Source organism: Camelus ferus, chromosome 13, assembly GCF_009834535.1.
Source record: "Camelus ferus isolate YT-003-E chromosome 13, BCGSAC_Cfer_1.0, whole genome shotgun sequence".
NCBI classification, from domain to species: domain Eukaryota; kingdom Metazoa; phylum Chordata; class Mammalia; order Artiodactyla; family Camelidae; genus Camelus; species Camelus ferus.
In genome coordinates this window covers 63,632,442-63,654,725 of record NC_045708.1, presented here as the reverse complement: position 1 = coordinate 63,654,725, position 22,284 = coordinate 63,632,442, and the positions used below count along the sequence as shown (strand labels likewise).

The 22,284-nt window shown below is 47.1% G+C and overlaps 1 protein-coding gene across 2 annotated transcripts in view; it reads left to right on the top strand.

Moving 5' to 3' along the window:
• The first annotated feature begins 2,048 nt into the window (after positions 1 to 2,048).
• The window catches only part of LPAR3 (lysophosphatidic acid receptor 3), a 77,450-nt gene continuing 57,214 nt past the window's right edge, over positions 2,049 to 22,284 (top strand). For both annotated transcript variants that reach the window (XM_032494693.1, XM_032494692.1), the window contains exon 1: positions 2,049 to 2,227. The gene's annotated coding sequence lies outside the window, so the exon portion shown is untranslated. The remainder of the gene's footprint in view (positions 2,228 to 22,284) is intronic.

Sequence of the window (22,284 nt, the reverse complement as noted above, 5' to 3'; positions counted from 1 at the left end):
AATGCTCCAGTCCAGGAAGTTCCCCAGTTACAACATAATGTTTTCCAATGTGCCTTTGCAAATAAGTTGTTTGGAACTTGATACAAATTTCCCAGCAAAGAGAGGGCTCTAAGTGTTGTTTACAGTTCCCAGTCCAGCCTACAACAACTCACTCACTGCACATAATACACATTTGTTGAGTTAAGCATTTGCTAAGTGCTGGTTGTTAAGAATTACTGTGCTCACCACCGTGCCCGTCAGCACCATGCTGTGTGAGCCGAGCTCTTCACTCCCCTGGCCTCCTTCTCATACATCATCTGCAAGAGTTTTGCTTGTTCTGCTAAACATGAGCTTTCTTTAGCACTAGGTTTGTGAGTTGTAGCCCTTTCTACACAGTTCAACTGGAAGACACTACAGTCATTTTCTGCACATCCTGGTGAAGCAATAATAATCTGGGCATGGGCTGATCAAAATATAGCCCAATCGCTGTGAAGGTTTCAGGCACACCAGGCTGTCATGGCCTAAGGGATGAGGCCCATTGTATAAGGAATAAAACACTACTAAAACATTATTGTCTCCCTGGCTACACGAAAGAGAGCGGCCAGTGCACAGATATCGACAAGTGCTCGCTTGTGGAAAAAGTTCATATGAGGAAGCACAGAGAACGGCTACAACATGCCCGTCTGGGAGTTATGTCTGCATCTGTGTGTGTCCTGATGGCTTGGAGGAGGGCAAGGATGCCTGTGTGTAGACCCAGCCAGCAGAGAACGAAGTCACAGAAGAAAATCCAACAGAGCTGCCCTCCCATGAAGATTTACAACAGGTGTCCAGAGTCGGAAGACACACCTGTCCTTTAAATTATTCAGACTGATGCCCTGGACATGTGGCCCTGCCTGCGTCGGCCCATTGCTCCAGGGGGATGGTCAGAGGGAAGTTGCTTTCTCATTTGGCCTTTTAAAAAAGCTGCATTTCTTGGTTGTTCTTAAACAGATTCGTATATTTTGATACTGTTCTTTGTAATAAAATTGGCCATTGAGGCAGTCAGGTATTAAAAAAGAAACATTATTGTCAGAAAGAGCAGAATTTCTTTGATGGTAAGAGGCAGGTTACTATCCAGATTGTTTCCTGGGATATAGTTCCTAGTTGGCATACAGAAGGGCCCAATATCAACACTGAATGAATGATGAATGAACAAATGAAGGAAGGAATGGCAAAGGGCTACAGGAAGCCATCTGAGTGTATGCTCTTAGTGCTTCCTAGGTTTCAAACTGCCAGTAGGAAGGACCTCATCTTACAGTATTTCCTTCTGTGAGGTCACTGGGAAAACCAGTCTCTTTGCACGTATGTGCTTTTTTGCTTTATAGAGTTCAGAGAGAACAGGCTTCATGACAAACACTGTTTCACTTTGCATCTTTCTTCTTTACCAAAGGTGGGTCAGTGGAGGCTTTAGATTTCAGCTTTGAAAAACAAATTATCCAAGACTATTTACCCTAAGAGGCCCAGAATTCTCTTACAAGAACTTTAAATATTTTTTGTTTGTTTGTTTTCTGTTTCAATAAAAAGGTGCTTAGGAAAGGCCCCAGGCCAAATGCACGGGAACACCCTTGGCCTCTGGGGATACCTGCGCTGCTCGGATAGCTTTGGGGTTCGAGTTTCAGAGCAAGTGATCAGCCTGGCCGTGAACCTGCCTCCCATGTGGGGTGTGCACTTTCCCTAAGCCACTTCAAACAAATCTCTCTCAGCAGTGTGAGGAGAGAGGGACAGAGGGACAGATGGACAGTGCTTTAAAATGGGGCTCTGAGGTATGGCTCTGTAGGGCCTGTGGGTGCTAGCGGTCCCTTAGTGGGTGCCATCTTCTGGAGGCAGGCCACCCTCCTGGGGACCAGTCTCAGGCAGAAAGGCATCTGCGCTAGCGCCCCCGCGCGCTGATCCGTGCCTCGCCGGTGGGGGGCGCTCTCTCGTGGGAACGGTCGGCCACCCCAGGCTGGGCGGGGCGGGGAGAGGCGGGCGGGGCTGGGTGGGACGCGCCCCTCCGCCCCCTGGGCACCACCCCTCGCTCCGCCAAACTTTCCTCGGGTTCCGGGCGCTTCTGAGCCGCCTCTGCAGAGGAGGCGCGCCGCCGCCGGTCCTGTCCTCCGGCGATCCTCGAGCCCGGCCCCCGGTCGCCCCGTCGCGCTCGGCTCCGAGGGCATGCGGCAGCCGCAGGGGTCCCCGCTCCCGGGCTCGGCGGCGCGGGCGAGCGTGAGCGGTGAGTGGGGCGCGGGGAGGGTTCCTGGAGCTCCGGCGGGCGGGCCGGGGCGCGTGGGGAGGCCGGGGCGCACCTCCACCGGGCCCAGCCTGGCCCGGGCCCCAGACTCATTTCAGGCACCTGGGACAAGTACTTTGGGGGTGGCGAGTGGCCCACCTTGCCCCTTCCGTCTATCTTTTCCCCCTCTAGGGGTGAAAAGCAGTCAAGATGCAAAACCCGCGCTGCGTCCGCGGCTGCTGCGGGCTGTAGGGCTGGGCGCCGAGGCGCGGAGAGTCCCGCGCGGGCTCCGCTCTGCTTTTGCACAGGTGCTACTTTTCCAAACTCGGTCTCAACAGCCGTCGGTCTTGAACTGAGGTTCCTCCCATGAAGCCTAGGGATGTAACATTTTTCAGCCTCATCTACTCTCGGCGCGGTGGTGTGTCAGCTCGGGGACAGTTCGAACCGGGCAAGGCATCCGAAGAGTCGGGAAATGGTTATTATGGTTGTTATGAACTAACTAGGAACACTGTTGGGGGTTGTGCTTTGAGAGTAAGTGCCGGTCCCCGCGATCCTCTTCACCACCTGGCAGACAAAAGTGCTTTTGTTCGGTAGCAGTGTTACTTTATTGCCTTCCCTCAGCAAGTTGCGACTACCTAAAATTGGAAGTTTCTCAAGCAAGTACTTTGAGGAGTGACTGTGACTATTGGAAACAATTTAGTCTTATAAGGTAATAGTTAAAACTGCCCTCAAAAGCAATTGTAGGTCATTTCTAAACCGAGTATTTTTCACGAAACGTTTCCCCCGTTCTGTTTCTGTCATTGCAGTGCATTTGTCCCTCCCTACTCCTTTGCCTCCCAGACTGTTACCTGGCCTTGGAATGTTACTTTAGAAGTTAAGGGTCTTTGCTCCTCACAGTTCTTGTTTTTTTTTTTTTGTTTGTTTGTTTGTTTGTTTTAAGTCGGAGAATAAAGTAAATGCCAGTCACAAACAGATGATCCCTTTCTTACAAATAGGTTATCATTTCATGCATCGCACAGCGTATCATTAATGAATGTTTCGGATTTTCCAAAGAAGCATTGTTGGATGTTCCAGTGAACTACCTATCAGTGGCTGCTAACCCTTCTTCTGGTGACGCATTTGATTCAGTTTTGTGTGATCTGAGCCCAGTGAACAGAATTTTCCTCTATTTTTGACCAGAAGTGATACAGATAGAAACACACAACCTAGGCTCTGTTAACACCATGCTTGTCTAAACAAACTGGGCCATTCTAAAAAGACCAGCAAGCAAACCCTACCAGCGAGGCTTATATACTTGAGATAAGCTTCTGGAGTTGTCCCTTGTGTCATGAAACTGTATGACTGTATCATGTAGGGACTGGACATCCAATCATCTGGATGATTGTCACTACCATGTAACTAGGAAAACAGATTCTTTTGGCTCATTTTTCTTGTTTTCGTTGTCTTTAGAATTCAAAACTTTGTAGCTTTGATTTAACTACAAATGACACATAGCTTTTCTGAATCTGACAAATGATACATCAGCTACCAGCCTCTTTATAGTAGGTCAGATCTATTTAGGTATCTGGCTCTTTTAGTTTGATAGAACAGATCTGTGTATGTTTTCTGTGAATGAAGACAGAAATGAAAACATTCAAATATGGAATTGTTTCTCATGTACGTTTGTCAGAACCTATTTGAAAATCTGCATGCTAATTCTCGTTTTTCCAAAACACACAGGCACAGAGGAACCAATGCACACACAGCATTGTAGCCAGACAGCAACCAAGGTCCCTACTCTCAAAGCAGTGCACACATGCCCGAGGCTGGCTGCCTCAATCCGAATTTTTCTGTCTTCTGACAAGGAGCAGAAATCCACCATAACTGAAGCCCAACCCCTCATTTCTTTGGGCTGTGGCAGAGGGAATCGCTGTAACTCAAATGGGAATTACTATAACTCAAATTACCCATTAGCCATTCTCCTTGGAGTATACATTAGTTCCAAATGCTTTCTGGCCTGTGATTATACCCAACAGAGTGGTTAAGTCTGATTGCAAGGTTCGAAATGGCAGAGACCAGGCCCAAGGCATCATTAGTGTGGTTTGTAAAGAGAAGAGCAGGGCTTTGCAGTCAGACCAGCCTTTGTTCCAGGCCACGCTTTGTGACCTCAGATACTTTGCTTCACCTCTCTAGGCCTTAATTTCCTCATCTGTAAAATTGAAGATTCTCTCCTCCTCCCAAGATGAACAGAGAAAACACTTAGCAGGGTCTCTGATATCCAGGAAGTACTCCTTAATTGCTGGTTGCCCTCTTTTCCTCCCAGATAAACACGAAAGTGTGGACATTTCTGTAAACATGGTGCAAATGTACACTGTACCAGCGTGAAGTGCAAAGACAGATGATGGGTGACTTGCAGACATTCTGCTTGCTTTCTTTACTTGCTTTCCTTCTTTCTGGCCGTAGTCCTTTTGCTCTGTCCTCCCTCATTCCTCCTGTGGATACTGGGCTGCCCCCTCTCGGGCCTTGCTCATCCTTTGTCCCTCCATCGGGGTTCTGTATGCATGTGGAGGAGTCCCCTGGAACTTAGTTCTGCCTCAGTTGGGAGAGATGGAGATGAGGACTGGACAGCTGTTCGCTGAAGCCCCGAGTTTGTGCTTTTATAGTGCTGGGCTAGAGAAGCGGAGGCCCTGTTTGGTTTACAGGGGTCTGGGTTCTAATCCCAGCCCCATTTTTGTGCACTCTCGTGACCTGAAATGAATTGCTTATCATCTATGAATCAGGTTTCTCATTCACACAATGGAGATAATAATTCCTCTTCTGTCTACCTGCATGGGCTGTGTTGCGTCCTTTTAAATCACAAATGTGAAAGAGTTTTGTACCTGGCGAAGGCCAGATAAATATGGGAATTAAAGAGACAGGGCCTCCAGATTTGGGACACCCCAGGCAGGCTGAAGGGGGTGGTAGGTTGGATCTCCATGTGGGTGTTGGACATGCCAACTGGACATTGCTGCCACACCCCTCTCTCCTGCCCTCTGATATCGAATGGGTTTTCAAGGAGGAAATCCTGCCAAAGGTTGAGAAACTGCTCCGTGGGAAATATGAGTGGAAGATAGTTCCAGGACTGACATGACCTATGCCCTATGATTGAAGTTCCAAAGAAGTTTTACTTCCCTCTTAGGATTACCTGTACTGTCTGCTTTTCTCAGTTTTTAGTGAACAAAAACAGAGTGCTAACTAACCAGCCAGGGAGTCAGAGGAGAGCAGAAATAGCCATCATCAGACATTGGGGGACCCTGTGCCATCCTCACTGGCCGATGTCTTCTTACTATCTAGGGTCTCTGAGGTTAGAGCACGATAACTAAACTGACTGCGAAGCACTAAACTGACTCAGCTGACACTAAACCCCGCCCTCTCCTGCCCCAAACAACTAAGCTAATGATTTAATTCAGCCTGCGAGATGCAGCTGCTCTCTGCCTGACCTGCATGGCAAGCCAGGAGAGTAGCACCCAGCGAGAGGAAGGTTCTGACTTCCCGGGTCATTCTCGCCCCCTCCATCCTCCCCTGGCTGGTGGCCTCCTCCTCTTCCCTCTTCATCTCTGGGCATAACCCCTGCGGCACCTGGCCCCTAGCCTCCTGTCCTGGCTGCCTTGAACTCCTCCCTTGCCCATGTCCTCTCACACCTCCCTGCTCCCATGGGCCTTGCCTCCCCTCCTCAGATGTGAATCATTCACACACCTTAGCCTGGGCCAGACTGGGTGTCACTCAGGAAAACAACCTGCCAGGTACGGCCAGCCCCACCCCTTCCTAATGATGTTAGTCAGCCCCCCACCCCCAATTACTCATCAGCTGACCCTATGTTTTTATTGTTCCCTGGGACTTTAGGCTGGAGGTCCTACTAGCCCTGGTCTTGACTCAGCCACGTGCAGATTCAGTGGTATCATCAAGAGATGGCTTGTGGGTGGCAGAGCTGGGTTGGAGAGCATTTCAGCCCCTCCGTGAGTCCCACGGGTTTGCCCAGAGGCTCTCCAAACAAACATGCAATCTAAATAAAAGCAGTGTCCTTACTTTGTAAATGCAGCTTTATTAAGGCAAGCCCCCTGGCCTCCCCTTTCAGGCAGGCTGCCTCAAAGCCCCTCCTCTTCAGAAAGTCTGGAGCTGCTCCCAGATGGACTCAGACCATGTCCACCAAAGGTGGACCGTGGAGTCAGTGAGAGGCATTCACTTCCTGAGGAGAGCTAGAAACCCAGCGTCAAGGCTCAGAGCTCTTGAGAGTAACTAGTTATAGAAGGCCAGAGTGAGGGATCAGGTATAGAACATCACTGAATCATTTGCCTCTTGCCCTGGTTGATTTTTAATAAATCAGCCCTTGGAATGGGGGCCCTTTCCCTGAACTAATGTCACAGGGGTCTGGCAAAGAGAAAATAAATATAATATTTTTCTATATCCCCATGGCATTAGGATTAGTCAGAGTTCTCCAAAGAAACAGAACCAATAGGATATATATATATATATATATATATATATATATATATATATATGTATATATATATATAAGCTTCCTCATATATATATATATGAGGAAGCTTATTATAAGAATTGGCTCATGGGTGATGGGGACTGAGAAGTCCCACATCTGCAAGCTGGAGAAGCAGGAAATGCAGTTTAATTCAGTCGCCTGAGAGCAGGCGATCTGCTGTGCGAAGGCAGTGGGAGATGTGTGTCCTAGCTTAAGCCAAAGGGCAAACTCACTTTTCTTTTGCCTTTTTGCTCTGTCAGTCATTCAGCAGACTGGGTAATACCCAACCGCAGTGGTGAGGATGGTTTTCTTTACTCAGTCTATGGATTCAGATTCAAATTCAGAAACACCCTCATGGACACACCCAGATAATGATTTGCCAACTACCTGGTCATCCCTTAACACAGTCAACTTGACACATAAAATAAATCATTGCACAGGAAGTTGACGCTGGTATAAACCACCACCCAGCCCACAGAGCCCATTCATCAGTTATCCCCCAAATATCTCTCTCTTTTTTTTTTTTCTGTCTGATCTAGGGTCCATGCTAAATTTAATTATTGATTTACTTTTATCTTCATTTTTAAAAATTGAAGTATGGTTGATTTACAACGTTGCATTAGTTTCTGGTGTACAACACAGTGATTCAGTTATATATATTCTTTTTCATCATAGGTTATTACAAGGTATTGAAGGTGGTTCCCTGTGCTGTGCAGTAGGACCTTGTTGTTTCATGCTAAATGCACTTGTCACGTCTTTCCTAGAAGAGTTCCTCAGACTCTCCCTGTCCCTAGAGTCCTTGCAGCTGTGCAGATCTCTGAGTGCAGGTCTTACCTTCTGCAGACGACTCTCAACCTGGACCTAGCAGGTGTTTCTTCAGAACCAGACTCAGCTCTTATGTTCTTGGCAGGATACTCTGCTCTTCTCAGGGCGTCACATTAGCAGGTACACAGTGTCTACCAGTCCCACCACTCAGATACTCACCCTGATCACCCGGTGATGTCGGTATCTGCCAGATCTCCCCACCTCCAATTCACCATTTTTCCTTTAGAACATTATTGGTGTTTGTGAGGAGGTATTCTGAGGTTATACGAATAGCCTGTTTCACATAAACCTCCACTTACAGCTTTGTCATTCATTGCTGACTTCTGCCTGAATCAGCCACCTCTATGAAGGTTACCAAATGGTGATTCTTTACTTCTGTCACTCCTTTCACATTTATTAGTTGGCATTCTTCTATAAGGAATTTTCCTTTTTTCCTCCCTGCATTTATTCATTTATATTAGGAAGTATTCATGGGTTCCTTTTATATAAAGTATGTTGAAGTCTCTTACTATCATTATTAATTTTGATGCTCAGATTGTCCTCAGTTTGGCCAGTGGGAGCCCTTTTGACAGCCCTATCATCCATTGAGCATTTAAAATTTTTCTGTCACCACAAGACATCGCAGGCTCATCTTGCACTTTCCCTGACCTAACTAGTCATCCTTTTTGGTAGAGAATGGTACTTAGAAACCAGGATATGAAAGGGTGATGTGCCCATTGTTACTGGGGTGTCATTACTTTAGACGTCTCGGGGACAGAGCTAGAAAACGTATGTATACATGTATATACACATAGCCATTTATATGTTCATTTTTCTACATTTGACCATATATTATAAAATCATGAGTTCATACTAGTATCTCCAATTCTAGTCCAAAGCCCAGGGATCCTTCTAGTCTTACCCCTTTGTATCTTTGTGCATGTCTTCTCTGACCGTTAGAAACTTGACTCCCATTATCTTCAATATTTTTACTTGTTTGCTCAAAGTAGCCTGTCTCTTAACTGCAAAGGCCACCCTGGCTCTTCTGGGCCTGCCTCTCTTCCTACAGCTGGTCTCTGGCAGCCAGGCCTGCTGGCCCATGTGTCCTTGCAGCATTACTGTCCGCCTCCAGTCCCTCCAGCTCGCTGCTCCGCGTGGCTCCCCAACCACAGCCCATGCCTCTGTGCAACTCTTCGACCTCCCTCTTGTCATGTTGTGCTCTCAGCCACATGCTGACCCCTCAGTTCTGGGCAGGGAAGAAGAGAGAAGGCAGAGGAAGAGAGAAGAAGATGGACATTAAAAAAAGAAGCAAATATAGAAATAGCATATACATTTTTAGAGGTTTCCATGGTTTGCTACTAGGCCGTTACTAGCCTATCTCAGCTAATTTCCGGTCTAATTTCTAGAGTCAGATAATTGACATCTGTGGCCTATTCAGCTGGTAGACTCTATTTTGTTGATGGGGAAAGTAAAACACTTTAATAGAAAGTGTTTCTTAAGCTACGTGGTTCAGCGTATTAGAAGTAAACCGGTTGCTTGCTCTTGTGAGCTTTCTCTGAAACATGCAAACTGACTCATCATTGCTATTTTCTGACATATATTTAGAATTTTATTCTGTCATTTTCATTTGATTATATGGACTTTTTTCCCCATAAACTCTTGTCAAATTTTTATTGACATTTACCACAATCATATTATATTACTTCTGGAATCACTAAATGTTTGCAAAAGGCATTAATGTCATTATGGAGAACAAATATGCAGATTTTATTTCTCTTGAGGGTAGAGGATTAACTACCAAAAAAGGCTCTGCTGGTCAGTGCGGTGAAAAGCGCCCTGGGCTGGAAGGCTGAGAGCTGAGTGAATCAGTGTTTCCCAGCTTTGGTTTTCTTCTCTGTGAAATGGAGAATGCTACACCATGGGGTCAGATGGGGAAAGAGGTAGGAACTCACTTTGAAAACTGTGCAGTGGTGTATTAATGAACACATTTTGATGGGTTACTCTAAGATCTAGATAGAACAGTCTAGAGGAGGCATGGTAGTAAACTTAGGAGATTAAATATCAGATTTTCAACCCAGCGAGCTAAACTCCACTTACACATGTTCCCTGGGACTAAGTGTTTTCCGTGGTCGTGAAAAACGCCAGGTAGTTAGTGAGCCTGGACAGGGTGGTAGAGGCGAGAAGTTCTTAGGGTTGTAATGCCCGTGACCCACCCAGTCCGAGGGAGGGAGGGGTGTCCTGCTTTGACCTCCCCTCCCTGGTGATCTCTCGTGGGATCCCTCTGCTCCACCTGTTGGGAACAGGCTTGCCCTGTGACTTTACTGGTCCGACTCCTCTGGACCCAGAGAGGACTGAGGGCTTTACAGTGGCTATTTCGTTCACTTTTCCTCAATAACCCAGTGACCTGACAAGTTAGATCTTGTCTCCCTTTTGCAACAGAGGAAACTGAGGCTCAAAGAGGTTAAGTAACTTTCCTTAGGCCCCACTGATAATAACAGTAATGAAATTAACAGTATGTGTCAGAGGCTATTCTAAGCACCATATTTAAATCTCCCAACAGTCTTAAGAAGAAGGTGCTGTTGTTATCCCTTTTTGTAGATGATACAATTAAGGCACAGAGAGGTTAATTACGTTGCTGGTAAGCAAGGCTTCACATTCAAGCCATGCTCTGTTGTATGCACATATCCAGTTTACCTGTTTGTTGAAGAGACCATTTTTCCCCCAGTGTGTATTGGCACCCTTGCTGAGGACCAGTTGACCATACATGTTTGGGTTTATTCCTAAGCTCTCTTTTCTGTTCCATTGGTCTATATGTCTGTCTTTATGCCAGTAGCATACTTTTTGATTACTGTAACTTTGTAGTATATTTTGAAGCCCAAAAGTATGAGACTTCTAAATTTGTACTTTCTCAAGATTGTTTTGGCTATTTGGAATATTCTGTGTTCATATGAATTTTAGTATTTTTTTTCCCTATTTCTGCAAAAAAAATGCCTCTGAGATTTTGATATGAACTGCTCTGAATTAGTAAGTTACCTTGAGTTGTATAGACATCTTAACCATCTTCGATTCTAATCCATGAACAGAGTATGTCTTTCCATTCGTTTATGTCCTCTTTCATTTCTTCCATCAATGTTTTGTAGTTTTCAGTGTATACACATCTTGCCTCCTTGGTTATGTTTATTTGTAAGTAGTTTTTCTTCATAATGCTACTGTAAATGGGCTTGTTTTCTTAATTTCCTCTTCAGATTGTTCGTTGTTAGTGTATAGAAACACAACTGATTTTTGTATGTTGATTTTGTATCTTGCAACTTTCTGAATGAATTGACGAGTTCTAACAGGTTTTTGTGTGTGTGTGTCCTTAGGGCCTTCTACGTAGAAGAGCATGTCATTTATAAACATATAATTTTACTCCTTCCTTTCTGATGCAGATACATTTTGTATCCTTGTCTTGTCTAATTACTCCGGCTAGGACTTCAGATACTGTGTTGAATAGAAGTGGCCAGAGTGGGCATCCTTGCCTTGTTCCTGATTTTAAAGGAAAAGCTTTCAGTTTTTCACTGTTGAGAGTGATGTTCATCGTGGAGGCCATGTGCTTTAACCACTCTGCTCATGTGCTTATCTGCTAGAACGTGAACCCCGAACCCGGAACCTGTGTCCTTCTCCCACCCCACGTTGCCTCTCCTCTGCCTCCTTGTCCCCTTCTGCACTCCAGCCGTCCTGCTTTGTTTCAAGCAGGAGGAGAAGGAAGTGGCAGTGTCTTAAACTTCATCACTGTGGCAGTGGGCCCATGCTCTCAGACAGGGAAAAGCCTTTCCTGGATTGTAGTTATTTTAGTGTAGGTGTAGCATGTCCTTGTCATTGGTCCTTGTATTAGAGCATGAACAGCTAAACTTCCAGAATGCCAGTTGTATATTCCATTGAATTTGGGGGAAATTTTGACTTTAACTAACTTTCTTGGGAAGTACTGTCCACCATTTATTGAATACACCCTATGTGCTCAGCATCTTGCTAGGCATTTTATGAACATTGCTTGAATTATCCTTTCCATAGTCCTATATTGTTTTTGTAGTTATTGGGCCCTTTTTAGAGAGGAAGGGGAAGGCTCTGGCCAGGTGGGCAGTGTACCAGGATAGAACCACTGCTGGAAGGAATGAGCCTGCGTCTGACCCAGGTCCAGCTGCCTCCAAAGCTTCTGCTCCTTCCTCCCATTACCTGGCCCTCCTGTGTGTCACAGCCCGCCATGCTTTCCTTGAAAGAATTTAGGTGATCAGAGCTCCACAGATCTGGCCTTCCCTTCTCTGAGCCCTGTTTGTTTGTTGTTTGTTTATTTAATTTATTTATATCATTTCAACATATGCATTTTATTTCTTTATCTTTTTTTTATTGAGTTATAGTCAGTTTACAATGTTATGTCAGTTTCTGGTGTACAGCACAGTTCTTCAGTCATACATGAATATACATATATTCATTTTCATATTCTTTTTTTTTTACCATGAGCTACTACAGGATATTGAATATATTTCCCTGTGCTATACAGTATAAGCTTGTTATCTATTTTATATATATATCTCTTCCTTCCCCTGTCCCCACTGGTAACCACAAGTCTGTATTCTATGTCTGTGAGTCTGTTTCTGTTTTATATTTAAGTTCATTTGTCTTCTTTTTTTTTTTTTAGATTTCACATATGAGTAATATGATATGGTATTTTTCTTTCTCCTTCTGGCTTACTTCACTTAGAATGACATTCTCCAGGAGCATCCATGTTGCTGCAAATGGCATTATGTTGTCATTTTTATGGCTGAATAGTATTTCATTGTATAAATATACCACATCTTCTTTATCCAGTCATCTGTTGATGGACATTTAAGTTGTTTCCATGTCTTGGCTATTGTAAATAGTCCTGCTATGAACATTGGGGTGCAGGTGTCTTTTTGAAGTAGGGTTCCTGCTGGATATATGCCCAGGAGCGGGATTCCTGGGTCATATGGTAAGTCTATTCCTAGTCTCTTGAGGAATCTCCATACTGTTTTCCATAGTGGCTGCACCAAACTGCATTCCCACCAGCAGTGTAAGAGGGTTCCCTCTCCACAGCCTCTCCAGCATTTGTAATTTGTGGATTTTTGAATAATGGCCATTCTGACTGGTGTGAAGTGATACCACACTGAACCCTGTTTTAAATATCCATGCTAAAATGTTCCTTTCCTTCTTTATTCTGACCAACAAATATCCATTATGCAATGGAGGAGCAGAAACAAGAAAACTACAGCAGAACAAAGCTCTCATTGTTTCATTGGAGACATGAAGTGTCCACAGGTGTATAAAAATGATGATGCCCCACTGGGCAGGAAGCCTTAAGACCTCCCTGCCTTGGTCTCTGCCTCTGCTCTCCGGGAGAGGCTTCTGGTGGCCCTGACTTTGATTCTGTCTTCTGGGAAGTTCTTGCTTGTCCAACATCCTCTGTGGCCATATCTGAAATGGGTGTTGGTAAGCGTGTGCTCCAGGCCAAGCTGTGACCCCCATGGCATTATAATTCCTTAAAAAGTTTATAGGCTTCTGGTCTGTTTGCTTCTAGTCAGTTCCACAGCCCAGTTACCACATCCAGACTCAGTGCTGGACCAAGTTCTTAAGCACTCCTTATGTCCCAGCTGCTGTGCTTGGCCCACCTCTGTCTTCTCCTCCTTAATGGTCTCTACCCTGAGGTCCCCAAAAACCTGGACCTGGACAGGAGGATGCACGCCTGCTCTGATCCTTACTGTAGGCCTGACTTCTCTGTTCCAATGCCATGTTTGGGAAAAGCTGTGAGCAGTGGTACCATTTTCACTCCTTGGGGTTACTGAAGCAGTTAACTTTCTTCATCCTCCAAGGCCTCCAGCTTCTGGATGCTGCCCATTCTTTCCCACCTCTGCTGACCAACCTGCAAATGATTCTTGCCTGAGCTCCTCTCCTTCTTGGAATGCCTTACTCAAAGCAAGAACAGCCAGTGCACGCTCACATTACGTTTCCTTCCAACACCTTCACCGAGAGCAGCAGGCTTCTAAGGCAGAGAGGCCCCTGAATACAGTGACCTGAAGAAAACAGTTTATTTTTCTGCCTTGTTAACAGCCCTGAGGTGAGTGGTTTAGATTAGAAAGAGTCCTTCCATCTTGTTCCGCCACCATCCTCTAGGGCAGTGCTTCACAAACTCTCTTTGCTTAAAGACTGGCTTTCTTTATTCCCAGTAAGACAAAGGCCAGTACTTTTGGTTTATACTCCACTGATCATGCCCTTGTATCTCACAGCGGTGTCAAATTGTTGCAAACCTTTCTAGGCATTTGTTCACAACTTCTGTGCTTATCCCCTCATTAATGGAAACTGGTCCGTGGACTACTTTGGGTTGTGCTTCTGGGGCTTTGCCCTGGTCTGAGTGTTCAGGGCTGGGTCACAGGCCAGCCTGCAGGATGGAGAAAGGGCACAGAAGTGCACACCGTGTTCTGGGGCCAACTTCGAAGTAGCACTCTTCGTTTATGTGCACAGCCCACTGGCAGGAAGTTAGTCACATGACCACCCGAGGTGTAAGAAGCCTGGGAGATGGAGCTTGTTACTGTATAAGAAGAGGAAAACATGATTTAGCAGTCCATTCCATGGACTGCAAAGCTAAATAATGATCGCAGAAATAATTATGAGCAAAGTCGCAGGGCCATAGACAATCACGGGCACGTGAGTTAAGAGAGCTCTTCAGTGTCCTGTCACCCAGAACAGGGCCTCTTGGAAATGGATTCTGTGGTCCTGCTGGTCCTTTTATGCAGCCTGAGGGTCAGAGGCCGGTTGGGCAGTAAAATTAATAACGGGGAAGTTCATGCAAGAAGAGGCCAAGAACCATTCTCAGGAGGAAATCCAGACATCAGATCCTGAGTTTGGGAGTCAGAATCTGCAAGGCTGGATTCAGACTGCTGGGGCAGGACCAGATCTGAAGGCCTGGGACCCTGCAGTGGTCAGGATCAGTGGGGCAGCAGGAAGAGGGGTTCCAATAGTCTACCCCGCGCCCAAGCAAAGCCCAGGAGAGGGAGAACAGAAGGCTCCCGCTAGGGTGAGCCAGATGAAGCCCCTCCAGTCCCAAACCTCTCTGCCAACTTGCAAATGCTGTACCACAAACACCTGGTGAGGCCCGAGGCCACCATCATTTTATCCCCTATGTTAAAACCTAGTAGTTAAACCTCAACCTGTATTCCTTCCTCCAACAGCTGAACTGAGGTTCCGTGTCCCAACCTGCATGCATGCTACCCTCATGGAGACTTTCTTGTTGTTTATACGGAAGGCAGTTTGGGAGCTCGGCATGAGAGAGAATGGACGTGAGAGGTGTCAGGACTCCAGCTAGTCATTCAGGAGTCGTCCGTGCAGAGGAGATAACTTAAGCAACCATAGTTGCAGTGGAAGCAAGTTTAAAGGGGAGAGAAGAGAAGGCTGAGAACCAAGTCTGAAAGTCTGTACATTTCCAGGCTAATGGAGGAACAGGAGACAGAAACATTGAGGATAGAGGAGAGTCGCAGAGGCTTGGGAGGGGAGCTTCAAGAAGAGAAAAGCCTTTGTCAACGTCCACAGTGAAACCAAAGAGAAGGAGGATTGGAAACACAGGATTTGGGAATTATTCGATAAAACAGAACAAGTCTTTATTACGTTCTGATTACAGGCAAGGTTCTGTGTGCTTCAGAGAACAGGGAGACAGAAGGATACCAGTTCTGACCCCAAGAAGCTTGGAAGTGAGGTTAAGACAAATAAATATTTGATAAAGTATGCTGAGTGCCATAGGGGGAGGTACTAAGTATTTCTCAGCCAAATTTCTTGACAGAATAGCCTCTACTGTCTTTCTAATTCCATATCACCCAAGCATTACTCCATACCATGTGGTCAGGTTTCTGTCTCCTCTCCTCCCAACCAGCCAACTGAAACTACCCAACACACGAACCGCACACTTGTTGTGCATGGACCACATGCCCCTCTCCCACATCCCCTGTCGGGCATCAGGTGTGCAAACATGAGTAGGAGACTGTTGGGGCCCTCAAGAACCTCACCGCCTGGTGGTGGGGGCTGGCCTGAGGCAGAGCACGCGTCCACGGTGCAGTGTCAGGGGACCTCCCTCTTGGCTGAAAGAGTCTGAGTTTGGTGAATCAAGTCATTGAGGAGAATGAGTGTGTACATGGCCTTAAGCTCCAGTTGTGTCGATGTGTACAGGTTCCAGAGTCAAGGATTGCCTCTGATCCCCCCAAGCATTGCGTTGGAAGGAGCGAGCGGAAGAGCAGAGATGAGGAATGCTAGAATATGAGACTGTTGATGGCACAGAGATGAGCTTGCTCCTGAGCACCCACCCCCTCCCCCAGTGCGTTGATCCCCCATGCTGCTTTCTCTACTCAAGGACTATGTCTGGCTTGTGTCTCCAGGGTCTAAAGATCACCTGCCATTATAGCATCTCCACCAAGGCTGCAGGCTCCAGAGCTTCTGGGACAGGAGCACTTATCTAGCATCCCCCACGGCTGGCCCTGCCACTGGAAATGCCACTGTGGAGGGTGCGTCAGTGGTGCCAGCGAAAGGCAGCCCTTGTAGTGATGTCTGTGTTGCCTCACATCAGGCTGCAGTGCCCCCCATCAGGCTGCAGTGCCCCCCCATCAGGCTGCAGTGCCCCCCATCAGGCTCAGTGCCCCCCATCAGGCTCAGTGCCCCAATCAGGCTGCAGTGCCCCCCCATCAGGCTGCAGTGCCCCCCATCAGGCTCAGTACACCCCATCAGGCTGCAGTGACCCCCCATCAGGCTGCAGTGCCCCCCATCAGGCTCAGTGCCCCAATCAGGCTGCAGTGCCCCCCATCAGGCTGCAGTGCCCCCCATCAGGCTCAGTACACCCCATCAGGCTGCAGTGACCCCCATCAGGCTGCAGTGCCCCCCCATCAGGCTGCAGTGCCCCCCCATCAGGCTGCAGTGCCCCCCCCATCAGGCTCAGTGCCCCAATCAGGCTGCAGTGCCCCCCATCAGGCTGCAGTGCCCCCCATCAGGCTCAGTACACCCCATCAGGCTGCAGTGACCCCCATCAGGCTGCAGTGCCCCCCCCATCAGGCTGCAGTGCCCCCCATCAGGCTGCAGTGCCCCTCCATCAGGCTCAGTGATCCCCATCAGGCTCAGTGCCCCCATCAGGCTGCAGTGCCCCCCATCAGGCTGCAGTGTCCCCCCATCAGGCTCAGTGATCCCCATCAGGCTCAGTGCCCCCATCAGGCTGCAGTGCCCCCCCATCAGGCTGCAGTGCCCCCCCCATCAGGCTGCAGTGCCCCCCATCAGGCTCAGTGCCCCAATCAGGCTGCAGTGCCCCCCCATCAGGCTGCAGTGCCCCCCATCAGGCTCAGTGCCCCAATCAGGCTGCAGTGCCCCCCCATCAGGCTGCAGTGCCCCCCATCAGGCTGCAGTGCCCCCCATCAGGCTCAGTACACCCCATCAGGCTGCAGTGACCCCTCATCAGGCTACAGTGCCCCCCCATCAGGCTCAGTGCCCCCATCAGGCTGCAGTGCACCCCATCAGGCTGCAGTGCCCCCCCATCAGGCTGCAGTGCCCCCCCCCCCATCAGGCTGCAGTGCCCCCATCAGGCTGTCCTCCTCCCACCCCCAGCCCCACCCTCCTCATAGCACCTTAAGGAAAGTCTGCTGCTTCTTTCTCTGCACTGTCTGGTTTCAAACCTGGCTAATCCTTAGGCCCAAATTAACACTTAAACCCATGTCATTTATTTCCATGGTATTCAAGACCAGGAACACAGATTGGGTTGGAACTGATCCTGGATTACCCTGGAGGACATCTATGAGGTAGACTTCAGCATGCAGGGATCTGTTGGAATCCAGTGTAGCCATCTTTATTTTATGTCACCCTCCCCACTATAGACCAGTCACTCATTTATTGAATCCCTTACTGTGTGTAGAGAAATTTACTAGGATTCTGGTACATGTAAGGGGACAGAGGGGGCATCCAAAGAATTGTGATACTGGCCCATGCCTTTGGGAAAACAGTTTAATCCTCTTTTCTTCTCTGAGAGTTGTTACGTTTATGATCAGAAAATATTATGCATACAAGATCTTACTAAAAGATTTAAGAAAATCCGTAACATATTAAAAAAATCTTACCAATAACACTCTTGTATTACAATGTACTTTAAAATGATATCTGTATTACTCGGAGTTCCACAGGAAACAATTTACAGTTAATCTGGTATTTGGAAGAGGGGGATGGTAACATGGTAACTGGGGGAGGGAAGAGTTTATGGAAACCAAGAGATCCTACAGTACCCCAGATCTAGAAACAGCAAGGAGCTGCTAACACCCCTCAACCTGAGAGCCAGGGGGAGGGAGAAGGGGAGGCTGCCTGTAAGGCAGGGAGGGCACAGGGGGCATCAATGTCTCAGCCTCGCCCCCCACCTCCTCCCCATCTCTTGCTGCACATCTCATTGGCAGGAGCTGGAGGCAAGGAAGCTGTTGATACAGTCCTGCACGTGGAGGAGGCTGGAGAGGGAGCCGGAGGGACCAGTGGATGAGATCAGGCACAGCACTGAGATGCCTTTTAAGTGCGTTTCTGTGACCTGGCTCCCTTCACACAGATGTGCTGTTTTACTACTAGACAGGCATGGGGTTGAGGGGAGAGGGGACGGGAGGGGGATGGCTGACAGCCTCCTGCTTTAATGACGCAACAGTAGTGCTCTCCTTCAGAACCTCGGAAGCCTGTGTTAAAACAACTGTTTCCCACTACAGCCACATCCTTGGAAAATATGATTTTCCTTTCTGTACAGAGTTTCAGGACTCAGTTCGGCACTAACTGGGGCTGGTGTGCTTTCCAGAAGCGTGGGGGGGTCACTGCAGATCACTGTTGACCTGTAGCTGGGAACCACCACAGATTATTTGCAACAAACCAAATGGAGCAAGAGACGGTTAAATATCCTTCTCCGGGCTGGAGGAGGGAGACTGGACCACAAAATGGAGTGAGCCAGGGAATGAATGTGGTACACGGTCAAGTTAGGACAAACAGTTTGGACCAAAATGTTCTCTGTGGCGAATTTTATAATGTAAAGAAATCTAATTTTCTTCTCATGGGAAGTCATTTGCTGTAAGCAAGAGCTTTACAATTTCTCAAAATATATTTTCACAGAAGGGTTCAGTTCTTTGTACAAGAACATCTCTCTTAAGGATGAATATCCACACTTTAAATTTTGACATTTTCTCCTCCTCCATACAGTAAAGCAACTGACTGGGGGTGAGGGTGTAACTCAGTGGTAGAGTCTGTGCTTAGCATGCATGAGGTCCTGGGTTCAATCCCCAGTAGCTCCGTTTAAAAAAAATAATAAAAATTTAAAACATGAATAAACCTAATTAACCCTCCCCCCAAAAAACTTTAAAAATCCCACAAAAACAAACAAACAAACCAGTAAAGCTACTGATGTGTGATTACATGATGATCTGGGACTTATTTGCTATATGACAGAACATATGGAGTTATATTGTGAATAAATATTACTCATTTTAAGTGTTTTGATTAGCATCTTTAATTTTAAGAAGGCCAAAGGGCAAAATGTCTGTCGTCTTTCTAGCCTAGGGAATTAGATGAAATTAAAATTGTATAAAACTGGTAAAGCGAGCACAGTCAAAGCTTTACACTACATTTGGATAACTGAGGGAATTTGCTGATTCTGCGAAGTCTGTGTCTCACCTCTTTTACTTATTTATTTTTTTACATTTTTTTATTGAGTGATAGTCGTTTTACAATGTTGTGTCAAGTTCTAGTGTAGGGCACAATTTTTCAGTTACACATGAACATATATATATATTCATTGTCACATTTTTTTTTCGCTGTGAGCTGCCACAATATCTTGTATATATTTCCCTGTGCTGTACAGTATAATCTTGTTTATCTATTCTGCATTTTAAAATCCCAGTCTGTCCCTTCCCACCCCCCGCCCCCTTGGCAACCACAAGTTTGTATTCTATATCTATGAGTCTGTTTCTGTTTTGTATTTATGCTTTGTTTTTTTTTTTTTTTAGATTCCTCATATGAGCTATCTCATGTGGTATTTTTCTTTCTCTTTCTGGCTTACTTCACTTACAATGACATTCTCCAGGAACATCCATGTTGCTGCAAATGGCGTTACGTTGTCGGTTTTTATGGCTGAATAGTATTCCATCATATAAATATACCACATCTTTTTTCAGTCATGTGTTGATGGACATTTAGGCTGCTTCCATGTCTTGGCTATTGTAAATAGTCCTCCTATGAACATTGGGGTGCAGGTGTCATTTTTGAAGTAAAGCTCTTTCTGGATATATGGCCAGGAGCGGGATTCCTGGGTCATGTGGTAAGTCTATTCCTAGTCTTTTGAGGAATCTCCATACTGTTTTCCACAGTGGTTTTCCTTGCTTCCCTCTCCCACTCTTAATGATTTAGATGTCTTCTTTTACAATTTTGTGTTTATTCTTTTTGTAACTCATGGCAGTTATCTCTTTCCAGTTATGAGTTTCTCATTTTTGTAGCATCCTGCTTCTTTTCTATTTAGAGTAGGCCTGTCAATATTTCTTTCAGAATGGGGTTAGTGTTGTTAAACTCTTTGAGTTTTTGCTTGTCTGTGAAGATCTTTATCTCTCCTTCTATTCTAAAGGATAGCCTTGCTGGATAGAGTATCCTAGGCTGCATCTTTTTTCATTCAGGACTTTGAATATATCTTGCCACTCCCTTCTGGCCTGTAGTGTTTGTGTAGAGAAATCAGCTGAGAGCCTTATGGGGGTTCCCTTGTAACTCATTCTTTGTTTTCCTCTTGCTGCCTTTAGGATCATTTCTTTATCCTTGACTCTGGCCATATTGATTATGATATGTCTGATGTGGGTCTGTCTGGGTTCTTCCTGTTTGGGACCCTCTGAGCCTCCTGTACTTGGATATCTGATTCCTTTAGGTTTGGGAAGTTTTCAGTCATGATTTCTTCAAATACCTTTTCAATCCCCTTTGTTCTTTCTTCCCCTTCTGGAGCCCCTATTATGTGTAGTTTGGCACACTGTGTATTATCCCATAGGTCCCTTATATTGTTTTCATTGTTTTTTATTTCTTTTTCTCTCAGCTGTTCTGATTGGGTGCTTTCTGTTGTCCTGTCTTCTAGGTCCCTTATTCATTCCTCTGCATTATCTAGCCTGCTTTGTACAGCCTTTAGTTCAGCTCTCATCTCAGCAAATGAGTTTACTAATTCTACTTGGTTCTTCTTTATAGCTTCTATTTCATTTTTGACATAGTTTATATCTCTAAACACTATTTCTTTTAGTACCTTCAGTACTTTGATCAATCCTTTTGTGAAATCTTGATCTAGTAGGCCTTGATCTATTGTCTATTTCCTTGACCATGCTTTCAGGGGATTTCTCTTGATCTTTTAATTGCGAGTGGTTCCTCTGCTTCTTCATATTGCTCATGTCTCTCTGGCACTGTGGCTTAAGGAGTATCAGTTATCTAGTTCTCCTGGAGATGGTGTGCTCTTAATGATTTTATCGAGAGGTCTTTGTGTCTTCACCCCATTTTGCGAACTCAGCTTGCTGTTTCCAGAGGCCCTTTGTTGGTGCCCTCATCTGTGTTGCTCCCAGTGGCTGTCGGCTAGCAGATCATGCCCCCTCCCAACACTGGGTCAGGTGCTGAGCTCTTACTCAGTGGGCAGGTGGGTCACTCCGCCTCCCAATGCCGCAGTCAGATGCTGCGCTTGGGCAAGGCAGGTGGGCGGATCACGCCCCCTCCCAGCACCGTGGTCAGGTGCTGCGTTCCTGCCAGGAAGGCGAGTTGCCGCCTGCCCTCTCCTGGCACCTGTCGCTCGGCTGCTCTGTGCAGCTGCCTGCTCCACCTTGGGTTGGCGCTCCGAAGGCGGATCCGGGAATAGTGTGGAACCACTCCGCCCCTGCTCCTTGTCAGATCTCAGCTCCTTGTTTGTCTTGGTGGCGCGAGTTCTCTGAGGTGCCAGGGCAGAAAGAGCTAATCTGCCTCGGGCTGTAAACAAGTCTCAGTCCTGCCCAGGAGGTTGCGGAGCCCCCGGGTGCGGATTCAGGGCTTGGCCCCGCCCCCGCCCGGGCGCTGCCCACAGGAGGAGGTGGCGGCTGTGGCTGCGCCCCTCCTCTCTCCTCCAGAGAAGCTCCAGTAATGGCTGCGCGGGTCTGAGGAGACAAAGGCTACGGTGCGCCTCCCCCCAGGGCACACCAGCCGTGTTGCTTTGCTTTTTCACAATTTATGTGAGACCGAGGTTGCTCTGCTCCGTATCCCCTCCCAGCCACTGCGCGGGCAGCCCCCTGCAGTCCCCCGGGGCCGCCTCAGTGCAGCTGCCCCCGTCCTCCGCCTGGCTCGGGCGGCCTGGCCCGGCCCCAGCTGCCGGCTCGCCTCTCGGGCTGGGTGTCGTGGGGACCCTTTGTGCCCGTTTTACTCAGTTCTGTCAGTCAAGGGGTGCTGGGGTCAGATCTGAGCCTTGGAGGCTCTCCCTCCATCCTGCTGGCCCCTCCGTTGGAGAGGGGAGACCCAGCAAATGAGCCCCAGTCCTCCTTTGCTGCTGCCCTCCTCATGGGACCAGTCCCGCACTGTTTTGCTTTTTCTTCTTTCTTTTTTCCTTTTCGCCTACCAGACTTTTGGCATCTTTGTGTTTTGAAGAGGGCGATGTTCTGTTGGAGTTCGGCAGGTGCTCTGGTTGGCTGAGTGGGTCCGTAGATGTGAGTTTTGGTGTATTTGTGGGAGACGGTGAGCTACGAGCGTCCTTCTA